Below are 18593 nucleotides of genomic sequence, written 5' to 3' on the forward strand. Positions count from 1 at the left end.
TTTGAATAAATTTGTTTCAAAGTAATATCCCTTCATGATAAAAACTCTCAACAAATTAGATATAGAGTAAATTCACCTGAACCAATTAAAGGCCATGTATTACAAATAAACAGCTAATAATACATTAAATGACACAAAGTTGCAAGCTTTTTCTATAAGACCTGGAACAAACAAGAATACTCACTTTCATCAATCTTATTCAATACAATACTCTATATCCAAGCCAGAGAAATGAGAGAACAAAATCAAAGGCATACAGATTGGAAAGGAATTTAACTTCTCACTGTTTGCAGACCACATAATTTTATATATGAAACCTTTAAAACTCTACTAAAAAACTGCTAGATCTAATGTAGAAATGTAGTAAACTTGTGAGAGATAAAATCAACATATAAAAGTCAATAGGGTTTTTACACACTAACAAGAAACTATGCAAAAGTATTTGAAAAAGAAATCAAGAAAACAATTCTATCTATAATACATACAAAAAGTATACGCAGAAATAAACAATCAAAAAGGTAAAATCTGTATGTTAAAAGCTAAAAAAGCTTTAAAAATTGAGGTCAAAAATTAAATAAAAACAAATGGAAAGATGTCCCTTATTCATGAATTTCTAGAATCAATATTGTTTTAATGTCTATATTACACAAGATAATCTACAGATTTAACATAATTCTTATCAAGATACCAGTGACATACTTTACAGACATAAGATAAAAATTCTATAATTTATATGATGCAAAAAAGGCCTTGAAGAGTCAGGGCAATATCAGCTAAAAAAGAAAAATGTGTAAACATTACATTACTTGACAACAAAACATGGTACAAAGCTATAGTAACCATGGTATGGGCATAAAAACAGACACATAGGTTAATGGAACAAAATAAAAAACTCAGAAATTCATGCATTTACAGCTAATTGATTTTAGATGAAGGTAACAAAAATACACACTAAAGAATGACAGTCTGTTCAATAAATAGTGTTGGGAAAACCGGGTATTCACACAGAGAACAATAAAATAACGCCTTCATTTTACACCATATATAAAAATTAACTCATAATTTATTAAAAACTTACATGTAAGACCTGACACTCTGAAACTGCCATTAAAAAAAAAAAAAAAAATAGGGTAGAAGTCCCATGACATTGGTCTGAGCAATGAGATTTTGAATTTAACCTCAAAATTCCAGGAAGCAAACCTAAAAATAAACAAATAAGATTACTTCTAGGTAACTAGGTCAGGCATGATGGCTCACACCTGTAATCTCAGCACTTTGGGAGGAGGAGGCAGGTGGATCACTTGAGTTCAGAAGTTTGAGACCAGCCTGGCCAACATGGCAAAACCCTGTCTCTACTAAAAAAAATACAAAAATTAACCAGGCATGGTGGTGCATGCCTGTAATCCCAGCTACTGGGGAGGCTAAGGCAGGAGAGTCGCTTGAACCTGGGAGGCAGAGGTTGCAGTGAGCCAAGATCGCGCCACTGCACTCCAGTCTGGGCAACAGAGTGAGACTCCATCTCAAAAAATAAATAAATAAATAAATAGAGAGATAAAGACACACAAATATAAAAAATACTGAAGAATAATTAGCATAGGTAATTGTAGAGAAGTACTAAAAGTATGACAGAAAAGAAATGTATTTAAAAATATCCACTTCTGAGTTGTTTGTAGATGTAGACACCTGACAAAGAGTTGCTCCTACATTATGCAAACAAAAAAGCTAGAAAAACTGCAAATGAATGAATGGCTTGTTCTGAACCGTTTGGAGACCTGAAGTCACAGGGAAGACAACAAATCCAACAACAGGGGATGCAGAAGCCTGCAGGTAATGGAGGCCCCAGGCTTTTATGTGCGCCTGAAAGACCATGTACACTGGTAAAATTAAACCAAAACTTTTGAAGTAGTACCTGGTGGCTGTCTGTAGGTGGGTGAAGGAGAAGGTGAAACCCTGGAGTCTACAGACATAAGGTTTACACCTTTATTAGAGTATTTCTAGCAACCCTACAAGGCCTGTCAGGGAGGATGGGGTAGAATCCTGAGAATGCTTCCCCAACAGTGCTAATGGGGAGGGACCACTCTCCCACCCACTGCTACAATTCTGGAGACATAGCTTTTCTGTCTCTCCCATAGACTACAAGGCCCAATGTGCAAAGTAAGGGCATCTAAACATGAGCCAGAGGGAACCATGAAAAAACTCACAGCAGCTGATGGTGGAGAAACAAGGCCAACATCCACATCTCTGCACAGATGCATCTCCCATAAAGAAACTGAAGCCTAGCCAGGAGCAGGGCTTATGCCTATAATTCTAGCACTCAGAGAGGCCGAGGCAGGCAGATTAATTGAGCCCAGGAGTTCAAGACCAGCAACATGGTGAAACCTTGTCTCTACAAAAAATACAAAAAATAACTGGGCATGGTGGCACATGTCTGTAGTTGCAGCTACTTGGGGGGCTGAGGCGTCAGGATCGCTTAAGCCCAGAAGGTGGAGACTGCAGTAAGCAGAGATTGCGCCACTGCACTCCAGCCTGGGCGACAAAGTGAGACCCTGTCTCAAAACAACAAAAACAACAAATAAACTAAACTGTTAATTTACAGGGCACTGTTGCAGACCTACTTCCACTGGGATCTAAAAACATGGACTAGGAGCCTCTCTACTACAGGGGGAGAAACAGAAATGCGCCCTTGTCCCTGCATTGCATCTACAGGAGGGGCAGGAACATGTTTAAATGTCAGTCACCACACACCCCAGTTGACAGTGCTGTCTGAGGCTTCCTCAGAACATCAGAGATATCCTCACTCCTTCACCTCCTGTCACCAAGTTAAAAAACATGGAGTTGGCCGGGCACAGTGGCTCACACCTGTAATCCCAGCACTTTGGTAGGCCTAGGCAGGTGAATCACCTGAGGTCAGGAGTTCAAGACCAGCCTGGGCAACGTGGTGAAACTCCATCTCTACCAAAAATACAAAAATTAGCTGGGCATGGAGGTGGGTGTTTGTAATCCCAGCTACTGAGGAGGCTGAGGCAGGAGAATCGCTTGAACCTGGGAGGTGGAGGTTGCAGTGAGCCGAGATTATGCCATTGCACTCCAGCCTGGATAACAAGAGCAAGACTCCATCTCAAAAAAAAAAAAAAAAAAAGAAAGAAAAAAAAAAAGCAGTAAAAATCAGAGTAAAATACAGCTGTGCACGAGACCATCTCTGATAAAAGGCACCAAGGGAAGGCATAGCAAACCTGGGAGATATCAGCAAAGTATCCTGAAAAGGATTTCAATTCCCTGGTGCTCAGAAGGTTATTGCTGCCATAACAAATTTCAATCCCAACCTACCTCTCATCTACATGACCACAGACGCCTACACTAAGGCCTATCTGAGGGAAAACTGCTCATCAGTAACCTAAAAACTATTTATACTGTTTCATACAACATATACTACTGCTTTTAACAAATATTACAAGCCAAGCCATACTATTTTGTTTTAATGTGAGATCTTTATTTGTGTGAGAAGCAAATAAAAAACTGTAAAGGACAGAAGAAAATAAGCCATCAGGTAAAGGGGTCAGAAGAAATTAGGTATCACAAAACCTAGGCATACTGGAAATATGTTTAAATTTGTAAGCAAATGGGGAAAAGGGGGTAACAAAATAATCAGAAAATTATAAGCTAAACAAGCAAATTTGTAAAAGAGTCAAATAGAAATGGAATAATTTCAATATATATTAATATACAGTGTATGAGTTAAATATTAAATTAGACTGAGTTGATGACAAGAGGATTAATGAACTGGATTAGTGAATTGGACTATTGAAAAGAATGAATGTAGCCAAATACAGTAAGAGAAACAAAATAGTAGCAATCTGAATGTAATTATACATATATAAGTACAGAATGAGAAGGAACAAAGCAAAATTATTTTACTTAAGTCCATACAAATAATAAATCACACTAATAAAACAATTATTTTCAAATTTTGAAAATTAAAAATTGGACATAAACTCATAAATGCAGAAGTGTGCTGTGTCTAAAAGAAAGCAATAAATAAGGATATTTAACAAAATAACAGGCAAACTGCATAACACCAAATAGAATGAAGACAATTAAAAGCCATGAGAAGGAGAGAGAACCTACAAGGTGAGAGTAAAATCTCCACAGCCTCTGCAGACCCAGAAAACTGAGAAATAAATATTAAGAGTTCTGAAAAAAGTTATTGTTCAACCTATAATTGGATACATAGCTAGCATATTTTTAATAAATAAGGGTAAACTAAATTACCTTAAAAAGTAAAAAAGAGAGAGAGAGAAAGAAAGGGAGAGAGATTGTATTTACCAACAGGAGCTTCTTGAGTGTACACTTCAAGAAGATAGAAAAGTTGTCTTATAGAAAAATTAGGGAATCAAAATTAAAGATAAAAAACCTGTAGACACAGGAGACTGTAGGGGTGGACATTGAATTCAAGAAACCACTAAGTCTTTGGCAGCATAGGTTTCAAAATAATTTAGATAGATTAAAAGTATCATTAAATTATATATCAAATCATCTACTTCTTGTATAATTTAACTAATGTCAAAATAATCTATTTTTCAGACTATTTTAATAATTAATTTATTAAAAATTTATATTTATATTGCACATTATGCAAAATTTTGATTATTCTTTTATCAGAACTAATAAGTGTGAAAGGGCTGACAGTGGAATAGAAACTGCCTGCAAGCCTCTGGACACTCACAATGACTGAGTCATAAGCCAATAATAGAGATGAGGAGGATGAGATAATCAGGTCCACCCACTACGTGACCACAAAGCAACTCACCAGCAGCAGGATGGTCTGGGTGGCCCTTTTCTCTGGGGAGGTTCTTGGAGAGAGGTTGGTTCTATGAAGGCTTTGGGATGGTCTCTGATGCCTGGACAAGAGAATTACCATGTATGCACTTGAGAGCAGCATGAGTGCTACAAAGAAGACATTCATAAACAGTGGCAGCATGAAAGACAGGCTTTTGATAATGTAGCTTATGGAAGAAAGTGAGCTGTATTTACTGATACTTAGCATATCCGTGTTGGTCCCATTAGAAGAAACCACAGTGGAGGAGAGCAGGTTACTACTGAGAGACAAACTGAGAACTCATAGGAAGAAGGAGTGAAAGATGTAACCTGTGAACTTCTGTTCACTCCTTGCAGACCAGGAGGTGCCAGGGCTGACGGCGACGGCATGGCTCATGCTCAGGAGGCAGGTGGTGCAGATGGAGAGGCTCCCCATCACCCTGTGCATGTAGAAGAATGCCTTCCACTTGAAGTCTCTCTGAAATACGGTGACTTAAACAGGTCTGGAGATGCCAAGAAGACCACAATGAGGAGCAACACTAAGTGGACAAGGGCCAGGTAACAGGTGATGAGGTCAGTGGGCTTACGCCTCTGATCCTGAAGGAGGGAGAAGATTCGGAAGAATAGGAGGAAGTTGTTGGCTGTGAGTCCAACACCAGCTTGAAAAAGAAGGGCAATTGTTAGTTGTACCTTAACTGGAACATGGTCATCTTAATGATGAAGAGGAATTATATTTTATATCTGAAAAAAAGCAATAGACCTCTTATCATCAATGTGAGTTATTGTATAGTCAAAACTATTACCAACCTTATCATTTTAATTTTACCCATTTATCTTGATCAACCCTGAGTATCTCATATAAAATTTTTAAGTGCAGCCTGAGTATTATATTTTACAACAAATAATTCATATATATATCAAATATCAACACATCTGCAATCACACCTATGTAAGGTGCACATTATCTATATTCATATAGTACCTGTGGCTCACTCCTCAAAAGCATTTCTTTACTTTCTGTATTTTTTGTTTAATTTTAACCACCCATAATAACATGCATATAAAATAAATCATGGATGCTTTTACCACTGAAATGAGGTAAACTTTATGCTAATGGAAAAAGAATCACCAAAAATTTTTTTGAAAAAAGTTGCACTGAATTGATCCAATATCCCATCACTCTAATGCTTTTCTTACTGCCTTCCTCTTTCATATTTAAGTACCCTTCTAATTACATAGGGCTTCTGCTAATGATGAAATAATCTATCATGAAGTCAGGTGCTTATTAACCTTGACACCATCTGTACTTAGTTTTCCTTTGTCTTATTAGCTAAGATATTCACAGGATCTGGGGTTTAGGATGTGAACATTGCTGCACTAACTGTATCTTTTCAAAATGGTCCTGGTTCTCTTGAAGCTTAGTTTTAATATGGTACTCCTTATCTAAACCCTCCTCATCTCAGAAAGGAATTACTAAAACCCTGCTTTCAATTTTCAAGAGAACGAACAAAACATTTCTAAAGTTTATAGCATCCATAATTTCACATTAAAATGCTTACGTGAAGATCTTTTACTTGAGCCTTCACTTAATACAGGAATACCCTCCCATGCCTTCAAAAACACATTGCTCTTCAATAATAAAGGCAATTTTCTTCATATGTTAATTGAAAGAACTCTGTATCAAAATAATTTTTCTGAAATTTTACTGAATAATTTAAAAATTGTTCTCATGTTATTTGCTCTGGATGCTGGCATTATTATTTTATTAAATCAATTCAATACTGGCGTAGAACTATTTAGCTATTTAATACTGAAACAAAATCTATAGGCACTCTATTTTTCTTCTGAGATGTAAAAGTGTTCAATTGTTTTCAAAGTCACTTTAAACTACATTACATTAGTCCCTAAGTGTAAATATGTAAGTCAATGCAGATTATGTGATAGTTTGTGTTTTTGGCTCATACTCAGAAAATAATGGCTGAGGTAGGCATTGCTCTAAGACCACTTAGAAAACTGCAGCAAATAGTTTTTACTTTTTATCCAAGCACTTAATCTATTAAAGGGACGTATTTATTTCGACTTACAGATCCAACCAATGGATAGTTCTCAACAATATACATTTGTACTCTCAGCTCAGTTGGAATCTGTTGCCATATTGCACTCAGGAGAAACACCAGAAGAATATCGACAGAAAGTCTTAATGATCTTCACATTATAAGGTTCACAATCCAGTACAAGTAAAGCAAAATTTGGGTATGAATCACTAACATATATGGAATTATTTAATAACTATGTACCAGAATCTTTTTATTATTATTATTCAGGAATTGTAGGTTATCTAACAAAGAGAGAGAATAAATGTAATAGAAAAAGTACCATAACTAATAATTTTAATATTTTCTCTTTTTACCCCAAAGACAGCCATCTCACCATTTTTCATTCATGCCCCCACTCTGTAAATGACTCTCACACTCTTATGTGACCTTCTACTCAATGGGACTCTAGGTCATTGGTGCTGAGCCTGGACACTGAGGAGGGCTATGGTTCTTGTGGATTGAGATCAACAGATAAAGTACGAGAGTATTAAATATGAATTTCACATAAGTAAAAATAGTGAGTATATATATATATGTGATATATAATAATAGTTATGCATAGAAATGCTACATGCAAATGTTTAACTATTTTATAGTTATATTAAAAAGTTATTTGTTTTCTTTCTGAATATTAAACTTAACTGTATGCTCTGTATTTTTTTTTTTTGCTGAGTCTGGCAATTCCAACATAAAATAATCATGAGACCTGAAAACATGGTGTACCACTGAGAGAAATTAAACAGAAGAAAACACTCCATGAGGTCATATAGGTTGATCTGAGTTTAAGAATTGGGTCCTATTTGATACAGCACACACTTAGAAAGCCAAATGCAAATCTCAGCACTCACTATGAGATCTGGCAACCAGCTTGCCTTTGGGTTGAGGGTGAAGCCCCTGAGCACTCTCAGAAGACAGATAATACAGATAAAGTTCATCTTCATTATTCTCACTTTCATCTCAGGATATTCTTAATACTGTAAGCCCCAAAGGATATACACAATCATGAGTGTTAGGGAAAACATCCATCCTTTCAATGGACCAGGAACCAAAGGTTGATTATAAAGTCAATGGGCTTGATCAGACATCAGAAAAAAAGATTGTCATGAGAGAAAGAAGTTATTCACAAACCTGTCACTATTTTGCATTACAGAATATGCTATTTTGGACAAGATAAAGTTTTATTAAATCGATTTTTCCATTATTATAATAATATTTACTATTTAGAATTGTATTTTTTATATGTTTTAATAGTTTTTTTTTACATTCTTCCTGACATACATTTATGCATGAAAATCCACATCAGAAAATAAATAACACCTTGTTTTATTTTTACTAGTTTAATAATCAAAAACATCATATTCTCATCAATTTCACCATATTCTATGAACAGTGTCCTAAAACATATTACTAGCCGTCAACTATGATTATAAAGAATGAAGAAATTATGAGAATTGCACATGACCTAGTTGGTAGGGCAGTAGGTCTTTTCATACACTGGCAACAGTTGGTAAACTGACAAATACAGCTGGCAACATCAGAAAAGGGAGTCACCTTTTCCAGCTAAAATAATTTTATAAAATTCATTTGTGTAAAGTACAAATGACAAAAGAATAATTTTGGCAAGTTCCAGATACCACTGAGAAATGAAACTGGAATGCATCTACTATTCTAATGTAATTTAACTTAGCAAGAGTGCAGATGGTAGCACAGGGCGCACTAAATGCTGATATTCATGATCTCAAGACATTTTATTTTCACCTCGTCTGAGAAAAAAACATGGGAAAAGAAAGTGTCACTGCAGAAGTAGGAAACAAACAAACAAAAAAACCACCCTGGCAGGGCATGATCACTAATTCTGAACTTTAACTTTTTGGAAATCATAAAATTATGTGTGCCAGTGCATTTGTTTCTGATTACCAAACTCTAAAATTTTGAGCAAAATATAGGACTTTTTTTCCTAAATGCTTTCAAAGTATTTTGCCATCATATCCCTGTGTATCAGAGTAACAGAAAAATTATACTCATATTAACTGTGGTAAACATTGTATTAAGAAGGAAATGGAGGGCATGCCTTTCTGCTCAGGTACCCTAATCAGGAACAATCAGGATCGATTAAGACTCATCTTTTCAGACATCTTCCCTCTTCTACATGAGTACAGGGCTTCTAACATGAACACATTTAAGAAAAACTTAAAATTCTCTTATGGTACAGATACAGAAAAGTTTGCTACTGATCAAATTTCTTAAGGCTTTCATGCCTTTGTGAGTAAAAAATGGACAATTTCTGTCATTGTCATTTTATTTCTTCTGTTTACAACAGTGTCTTGGTTTCATTCTCTTTCATTTTAAAGATACATAGACACTAAGAGGTATTAACCTTATTAAATACAGAAAAGGTTAACTTGTGAATTTCAACAATTGAGTTAAAAATTACTTGTCACTTTTTGTGACTATATGTCTAATAGGGTTAACTGCAATTTAAACTTTTCAGAAGAATAAAAAGAGATACTAAATTCAGAAGATTTTCTAGTAAGAGAATGCTAAATTACTCACTTCCCAAACTATTATTCTCTCCTAACGAAACAATCTTATAAAAGTGAATACACACATCTTATATGTTTTAGATCATTTAGAAAATCTAAATATCAAACTAAATTTAAAGAGATATTTGAAATTGTACTGGATATTACCAGCCTCTATTCATGTAAGTTGGTCACTCACACTATTGAGTTTTAATATATAACAAAAAAATGATGATGCCAGATAGTTTGTGTTATCAAGAAAAAAATCTTTCTAGTAGCAATTACTGTAATCCAATAAAACATAATGTTTTTTATGGTCATCTGCTAAATTATTGGTATTGTGAAATGTTGAAAATATTTTATGTTATGACATCATTATTTAAATAGTGCTAAAGTATTAAAATATATTGAAGTATCTCTAAACTTTAAAAAAGATATATGATTAAATTATTCTAAATTAGTTCCACTTGTGTGTTGAAAGATAGAATTCTTCATAAGTACATAAAATACTTTGTCATGCTAATTTATTGTAATCAAAAATAGTCTAGTAAAGTTTCAATTCAAATATGATACTATAAAATCACAAATTTCATTACATGAGTATGTAAATTTGTGTGTTCATAATATTAATAACATTTATATTCTACCTGGAAATTCTTACTAATTCAGTAAGAAGTAAAAATAAAATTATGAGAGAATCACAGACACAATGAAGAAAATCCTACCTCTTCCCACCATTCACCTGAGTCTTGAGCACTCACTAGTAGTGAAGGACAAACAAACACTCAGCAGCTGAGTCTTGGAGTGATTCTGTGCATGTGGATTGTGGTCGCTGAGATACGGTTCGAAGAAAGAAATGCTGCCAGTTCGTTTCCCTTCAGGCCCATAACTGTGTTCTCTCAGCAGCTGCAATTGAAACGTTCTGAGCAAGGACCTATCCTAATTGAGAAAAACACTGTGATTAGCCAGATTGAGGTTGAAGCTGAGCTTCAATTATCTGTGTACCTTCTGGTCTCAGAGTAAGGGGGAAGACAGCAAATCACAAAGGGGACATTTACTTACTGGAAGTGGGGAAGTGGAAGAAATTGGAGAGGCTGTGTGGTCAGAGGTGGAGCAGTGGAAGATATGGAAAGAGTCAGCCTTCTGCATTTGTAGAAATCACAGGGAGTTACTGAGACAGTACAGACTAGGACATTGCCTTTGAAAGAATTTTATTTGGCTCTGCAAGGCACACGGAAGTTGCTGGCATCATGAGACAAAAGTTAGGTTATTTTAAGAAAAGTTAAGAAAAATACAAAAACACAACAAAACAAAGATGTCTACTAAAATGGTGATGGCCTACAAGAAGAATACCTCCGTTGTTTAAAATGTTTTTATATACATAGGTCAAGTTAGATATAAATATTATGATCTTCTAAATGTTTTCCTTTAACTCTTGACTTATAAATTCTATTGTCAAAAGTACCAGAAAAATAATTACAGGGATTTAGAAAACACTGGTTATGTTTTATTTATTGCAATTTCTGTTGTATCATTAACTAAAACTAGAAATATCCTAAATTCCCAACAAAAAAAGACAGATTGTGGCAGAGTTACAAAATAGAAAACTCTTCAGCCAGAAAAAGCATTCTGAGGAATGTTTATTAATGTAGAAAAGAAATTCAGAATATGTAAAATGAAAAAAGCGAACAAAAACAGTGATATAGTATTTTGTCATATTTGAATAAAAATTACATTCACATGTATGTAGAAAAAGAAAGGTGATATGCTGAGATGTTAACTGTAATTTTTTTGAGTTATAGAAATAGACTATAGTAAGCATATTAAAATATAGATGTTAAAATATATTCCATATTTTTATTTGCATTTTCCAACTTTTTCTGTGCATGTATTGCTTTGTAATAAGAAATTACCATAACATCTATTTTAATTCAACATTAAGAACCTGGTTTGAAAATAAGGAAACATTGCACCTATTAAGATAATAATCATTTCCTTTTGAAATGTAAACAAAAATTTGGTGGTTTCATCCTTGGCATTCCAAGGGAAAGGACCATCCATAATGCACAAGTTTGTTTCCCTGATCCTCAATAGAATGGCCCAAAGTAGCAGTCAGGGAACCACTAAAAATGAGTAACTTTCTGAGTTCCCGCCAAAGATGTACCTTCTTTTTTTTTTCTTTTTTTTAGATGGAGTCTCACTCTGTTGCCCAGGCAGGAGTGCAGTGGTGCAATCTCGGCTCACTGTAACCTCTGCCTCCCAGGTTCAAGTGATTCTCTTATCTCAGCGTCCTGAGTAACTGGGATTACAGGTGCCCATCACCACACCTGGCTAATTTTTATGTTTTTAGTAGAGACAGGGCTTCACAATGTTGGCCAGGCTGGTCTCGAACTCCTGACCACAGGTCATCCGCCCTCCTCGGCCTCCCAAAGTTCTGAGATAGCAGGCAGAGCCACTGTGCCTGGCCAGCTCTCCTAAACAGCGCTTTCGACTTGGCATTAGCACTTCCTCTGAGGCTGGAGGGGATGTCTTCCATGGATAACCACCAGGTACATCCATTCCTCCTCACTGATCCAGCCCTGCCTTCCTTCCTCTGCCTCTTCCCACGGACTGACTTCATTCCTCTCTGGCTTAATTTGGGGCATACATGCTTGTGCCCATTGCTCTGATGCGTAGGCTTGGGTAAGGCTGATACCAAAAAATATTTAACCTCCCCAATTATGCATCATTCTCGCCATAACTATCTCCAAATTCAAGGGCCAGACATGCATTTTTTGAAACATCTGAGCAGCTCTCTCCTGCCACTTTTTGTGCTTCTTAAGAGTCAACACGGCTTTTCTTTTGTGAAGTGGAAGTGGAGAGTCCACCTCTTGTTACGGCAATGAAATTTCCAGGAAGGAATAAATCATAGGAATTTAAGGTTGTGGGGTGACATTGTCCTGGGGTGCAACTTCAGTGCAAGAGGCACATGTGATAGCCTGCACTCTTCACAGATATTCATGCTGCGAAAGATAAAGAAGAAAGAAATAACACCCCAGATCAAAGAAGACCAGGGTGGCAGAACCACCCAATGTCATGTGTGAGCCTGGGATGGATCCTTTGCCAGGAGAAAAATAAATATGGCATAGAGAGAAATATCACATAAAGAGAAACATAGCATAGAGAGAAATATAGCATAAAGAAAAATATAACATAGGGATATAGCATAAAAAGAAATGTAGCATCAAGAAAAGTATAGCATAGAGAGGAATGCAGCATAAAGAGAAATTCAGCATGTTGGAACCTCTGGCAACATTTCAAATGTGGTAGGCTGCCATGTGATTAAGGCATTAAATCAAATTTTGTGAATTCGAAAGTTGTAGTACAGTTATCGTAAGATATTGATTTTCTTTTGAGAAAATAACATTGAAGTATTGGTTGGGGAGAGACAGAGAGAGGGAGACAGAAAGGAATAGAGAGAGCGTGAGAGAGAGAAAGAGTGAGACACAGAGAGAGAAAGAGGGACACACACACAGATTGGAAGAGTAAATATGGCAAAATGTATAATGTCGGTGAATCTAATAAAGGTCCTTTGTATATTTGGTAACTATCCTTGTAACTATTCCATAAGTTTGGAATTACTTCAAAACAAATTATTGTTTGTTTTGTTTGAAAGAAGCATGTGTCACTTCATAATAGCTATTTTTTTTAATAGAACCGATTATGTACTCAGCCCTGTGCATGATGTTTGAGATTCTCTTTATGTACAGCTTTTAAGGTATAAGATGGCCAAGGTCATAGAGTTTGTCAATGGAAGGACAACTTTTAAGACCCAGGTTTGTTTGTTTTTTTCTGGTTTCCCTCGAGCACCCTGCCTTGCTCAGTGATTCAACAGGAATACTGTAACTTTCAGTTTACAATGCAGCCTTTAGTCTACACAAGCACATTTTGGGCAATGGCATATTTGTGTTGATACCATAAGTCTTTGAGTATTTCCCTTGCTTTATATATTCTTCTGCAACATAAAGCTGAACCTGGAACTTAATTTTAATCTTGGAGTACCAAGAAAAAAACATAAAACTCTTACAAATCTACTTGCATGTAATTGACTATTAGAGAAAATCAAAATGTCCACTTATTACACAGATTTTAAAATCTGTCTTTATTAGTTCATTTTCATACTGCTATAAAGAACTGTCAGAGACTGGGTAATTTATAAAGAGGTTTAATTGACTCACAGTTCAGCATGGTTGGGAAGGCCTCAGGAAACTTACGGTCATGGCAGAAGATGAAGGGGAATCAAGGCACCTTCTTTACAAGGCAGCAGAAAGGAGAAGTGCTGAATGAAGTGGGGACAGCCTTTTATAAAATCATCAGATCTCGTGAGAAGTAACTCACTATCACAAGAACAGCATGAGGGAAACCGCCCGCATGGTTCAATTACCTCCACATGTCTCTCCCTTGGCATGTGGGGATTATAGGGATTAGAATTTCAAGATGAGATTTCGGTGGGGACACAGAACCAACCATATCACCATCCATAATATTAAAATCACTAATACTAAATTGTGTTCTTATCACACACTGTATGAGTTGTCAGATTTTGGAATATCTTGCTAGACGTTTTCTCAGTTTTTAACCTATGTGCACATTTTGTTGAATACCATCTAACCAGGTGCTTTGTGCATGGCATATGTAGCTTAATATCATATTTTCTTATTTTTAAGAAATAATCTTAAATGCTAAGCAAGGTTAAAAAAGAATAAACACATTTCAAGTTGAATTAGGAATACGAGTATACCTTTATTTACAAGTGTTACCATGCTTTAATTGAGGCAAATTATGACATGCCAAAAAGAACAAACAAAAAAAGTATAAACAGGAAAATTCATCAAAGAACTGACTGTGCATTTGGACTAAATCAGGCTTAGCTGGTGGGAACTGGGGCTAATGACTCTTCACTCTCTATTCAGGCCCCTTTCCTCAATTCTGTTCCATTATTACAGATTGTATACTGCTAGTTATTCTAAGTACATGTGATGCTTGCCTTGAATGGATTGAGTTCCTGACCGCAGACAGTTAAGAGCACACTACCATCACTCTACTAGAACAGTTTGAAGTGGTAAATTCTCAGTGTTGGCTTTACATAGAAAGGGCATCAAAGACTCAGAAGACTGCATCATTTCTAACACATAAATGTGTTTTTTTTCTAAAGAGTTCCCTCCCCATTATTCCTTTCTTGTGGCTTCAAACATTAGTTATACCATCCCCAATCCTAACATCTCCCCTGTATGTCAAACATTAGTTATGCCATCCCCAATCCTAACATCTCCCCTGTATGTGAAACTCCTATATCCCACTGACTATGTAACATCTCTTTCCGAATATCTAACAGCTTCTCAGACTTCTGGTCTCCCCCACTTTGATCTTGCAAGCATGCTTCACCAACCGTATTTCTCTATAGCAAACAGGTTTGTCCTTTTCTTCCTCACACCAAAATCCTTGAAGTCAACCTTGACTCTTTTCATCCTACAGCTTACCCATCAGAATATCCCATGAGTTCCACATTCAAGATATGTGCATACAACAGCCATGTATCACCATCTTTCTCTGCTTTTATTAGAGCAGTAGCTTTCTTGCTGGTATTTCTATAACATTTTCCCCTTGTCCCTGTTGCATAGAGTGTATTCTCAACACAGCCAGCATAATCCTTTAAAGACATAAGACAGATCATATCACTCCTTGGTTCCAAACACCTCAAATGATTCCATTTCACTTTGCGTAAAAGCCCAAATCCTTACATTCATTCATAAGACAATACAAGATCTAGTCCCCAACCCCACACACTTCACTTCTGTCTTCTGTCTCCCCTTCATTCACAACGCTGAAGCTATGGCCCTTCATGGGGTACCTTGAATTTGCTGAGCACATAATGCCTCAGGGCCTGTGCAGGTTCTGACTTCCCTTTCTGGAACACTCTTCCTCAACTTATCTGCATAGCTGGCCTCTCAGTTTTCCCGGGTCTCTCCTCCAATGTCATGGTATTAATGAGGTCTTTGCTGGGTACCATATATAGAATACTAGAATGGCCACTCCTACCCTGGCACTCATTGTCCTCTTCATCCGCTCTATTTTACTTCAGAGCATTTACTAGCATCACATGTACCTTGACTTGGTTGTTCCCATCTTCTTCCCAAACACACCAGAATATAAAGTCCCTGAGGGCAAGACTTTGTTTTGCTCACTACTGTATTCCCAGAACCTAGAAGAGAGCCTGCGCATAGCTGGCACTCAGTACATACTTAATGATGAATAAATGAACCACTGAAGATTGAAGGTCCCCTGTCCTTTTGTGACTGCTTGAAAGTATAATTAGCATCTGAAGGGGTGGCCTGCCCCTCCACACCTGTGGGTGTTTCTTGTTAGGTGGAACATGAGACTTGAGAAAAGAAACGAGACACAGAGACAAAGTATAGAGAAAGAAAAAGTGGGCCCACGGGACCGGCGCTCAGCATACAGAGGACCAGCGCCGGCACGGATCTCTGAGTTCCCTCAGTATTTGTTGATTGTTATCTTTTCAGAAAAGGGGAAGTGGCAGGACAATAGGATCATAGTAGGGAGAAGGTCAGCAGAAAGACATATGAATAAAGATCTCTGTGACATGAATAAGTTTAAGGAAAAGTGCTGTGCCTTGATATGCATATGTAAACATCTCCATAAACCATTTTAGTGCGTAAAGAGCAGCATTGCAGCTAGCACGTCCCACCTTCAACCCTAAGGCGGTTTTCTCCTGTCTCAGTAAATAGAACATACAATCGGGTTTTACATGGAGACATTCCATTGCCCACGGAGGGGCAGGAGACAGATGCTTTTCTGTATCTCAACTGCCCAGAGGCCTTCTTTCCTCTTACACTAATCCTCCTCAGCACAGACCTTTCACGGGTGTCAGGCTGGGGGATGGCCAAGTCTTTCCCTTCCCACGAGGCCATATTTCAGACTATCACATGGGGAGAAACCTTGGACAATACCTAGCTTTCCTAGGCAGAGGTCCCTGCGACCTTCCACAGTGTATTGGGTACTTGAGATTAAGAGAATGGTGATGACTTTTAACCAGCAAGCTGCCTTCAGGCACTTGTTTAACAAAGCACATTCTGCACAGTCCCAAATCCATTAAACCTTGAGTCACCACAGCACATGTCTCTTGCAAGGACAGGGTTGGGGGCAGGGTTACAGATTAACAGCATCTCAAATACAGAACAAAATGGAGTCTCTTATGTCTACTTCTTTCTATATAGACACAGTAACAGTCTGATCTTTCTTTTCCCCATGGCATCCTTGGAACTATTAATAACACTCAAATTATGTTAAAACCCAATGAAAGACATAAATGTTTTCTATCAGAAAACAGCACTCAGTAAAGACTCATTCATCAATGTCATGCTTCACTCCTCCATACATATACTTTATTAATTGAAAACCCTGGCCGAGCGCGGTGGCTCACACCTGTAATCCCAGCACTTTGGGAGGCTGAGGTGGGTGGATCACGAGGTCAGGAGTTTGAGAGCAGTCTGATCAACATGGTGAAACCCCATCTGTACTAAAAATACAAAAATTAGCCAGGCATGGTGGTGCGTGCCTGTAATCCCAGCTACACAGGAGGCTGAGGCAGGAGAATCATTTGAACCCAACAGGAGGAGATTACAGTGAACTGAGTTCACACCATTGCACTCCAGTCTGGGCAACAGAGCAAGACTCCATATCAAAAAAAAAAAAAAGTAAGGAAAAATTGGAAAACCCTGTAAATTCAGAATTTGCAAAGTTGCATATATTTTAAAATATATAAATTAAATATACACATTTAAAATTTGTTATTTCCATATTTTTTAATTTTTATATTGTCTCATATATATCAAGTAGATAAGTTAGGGATGGCTTGAAAAAAATAAAGTTATGAGGACTCTAAATCATTCCTCCTTTAGATCACAAAGCTTGGTAAGAGTCAGCTTTTTACAGCCTAAGTCCCAGCCACTGTGGAAGCCTCTTTTGAGGAATGAGAACTCCAGCGAAGGATCGGCCACCTCTCATTGCTGTTACACACTAGCATCCCAAAAATAACGTATCTCTAACTGATCACACAAGTTTAATAACCAACACATATTTGATAGATTTAATTATATATTTATTTTCATTCTCATTCCCAGAAATGGCAGTCTTAATTCCGACAGTGTCAGTGTTAAAAATCAGCACTTGTTCTTGTGTCTGAAACTGACAAGTTTCATTTCACCCATGACAGCCTACTGTTGTCACATAGAAAATATGATTTGAACTTGGATCATTGATGTGATGAGCAAATGTCACTGCTTGGAGGTGCCAAGTATGTAACACCCAGTTAGGCAGAAATCACTGTAATAACTTTTTTTATTAGAGTAGTGAGTGTTGTCAGGAAATAATGTTACCACCCTTCATCTTCAAAGGCCCCCAACACTGATACACACATCACTGAACACATCCTTCCCAACGGTATTGTAGCATTTACCTTCAGTTTGACTGAATTGTATGAAAACTGTGGTTTGCAGGGACTTATTTAAAGTTATATTGTTAGCCAGAACGTATGTATAATAGAAACATATTTATAAAATTGTGTAATAATTCATAGTACAGCTTGAAATATTTGGTGTCAGGTTAACATCAGTTAGTTTTAGACTGAGTATAACTGGCAGACATGTAAAGTGCATGTTGGTGTACACATGCCGGCATTCACAGGGACAAATGATATAGGAAATGGGTATACGGGAGCTTTTAAAAATCAAAAGGAAACAGAACTAAATTCGCACTGTTAGGAGAACTTACAAATAGGAAATGTTCATAATTACACGGAGAGTTTCGGAGAAGAAAAATTTGTTTACAAACTAAAAGCCCTTTCATATCTTTTTCAAAACAGGTCAGCATTTGATTTGCTGGGTGAGGGAGCTCCATTTGTGAAATCCTAAGCCTAAGCAGGACTGGCTGAGTTTCTGGTCAGAGCAAGCACGGGGACACACTGGCATCTCTGCAGGTGATGAAGTGCTCCAGGCCTTGAACTGAATGAGTAGGACTGGGTGTTCCTGCTGGGCTTACCAGTTGACCCAGGCTTGCCACGGTATCCAGGATCCATAGAACACATCACCTGCTCCCGCCCACA

General features: G+C 37.0%; 1 pseudogene; it reads right to left on the minus strand.

The window, feature by feature from the left end:
- Window positions 1-4594: 4594 nt before the first annotated feature.
- Window positions 4595-7240, minus strand: LOC111525687 (annotated as a pseudogene).
- Window positions 7241-18593: the final 11353 nt, after the last annotated feature.

This window comes from Piliocolobus tephrosceles, chromosome 17, assembly GCF_002776525.5.
Source record: "Piliocolobus tephrosceles isolate RC106 chromosome 17, ASM277652v3, whole genome shotgun sequence".
In the NCBI taxonomy this organism is placed as follows: domain Eukaryota; kingdom Metazoa; phylum Chordata; class Mammalia; order Primates; family Cercopithecidae; genus Piliocolobus; species Piliocolobus tephrosceles.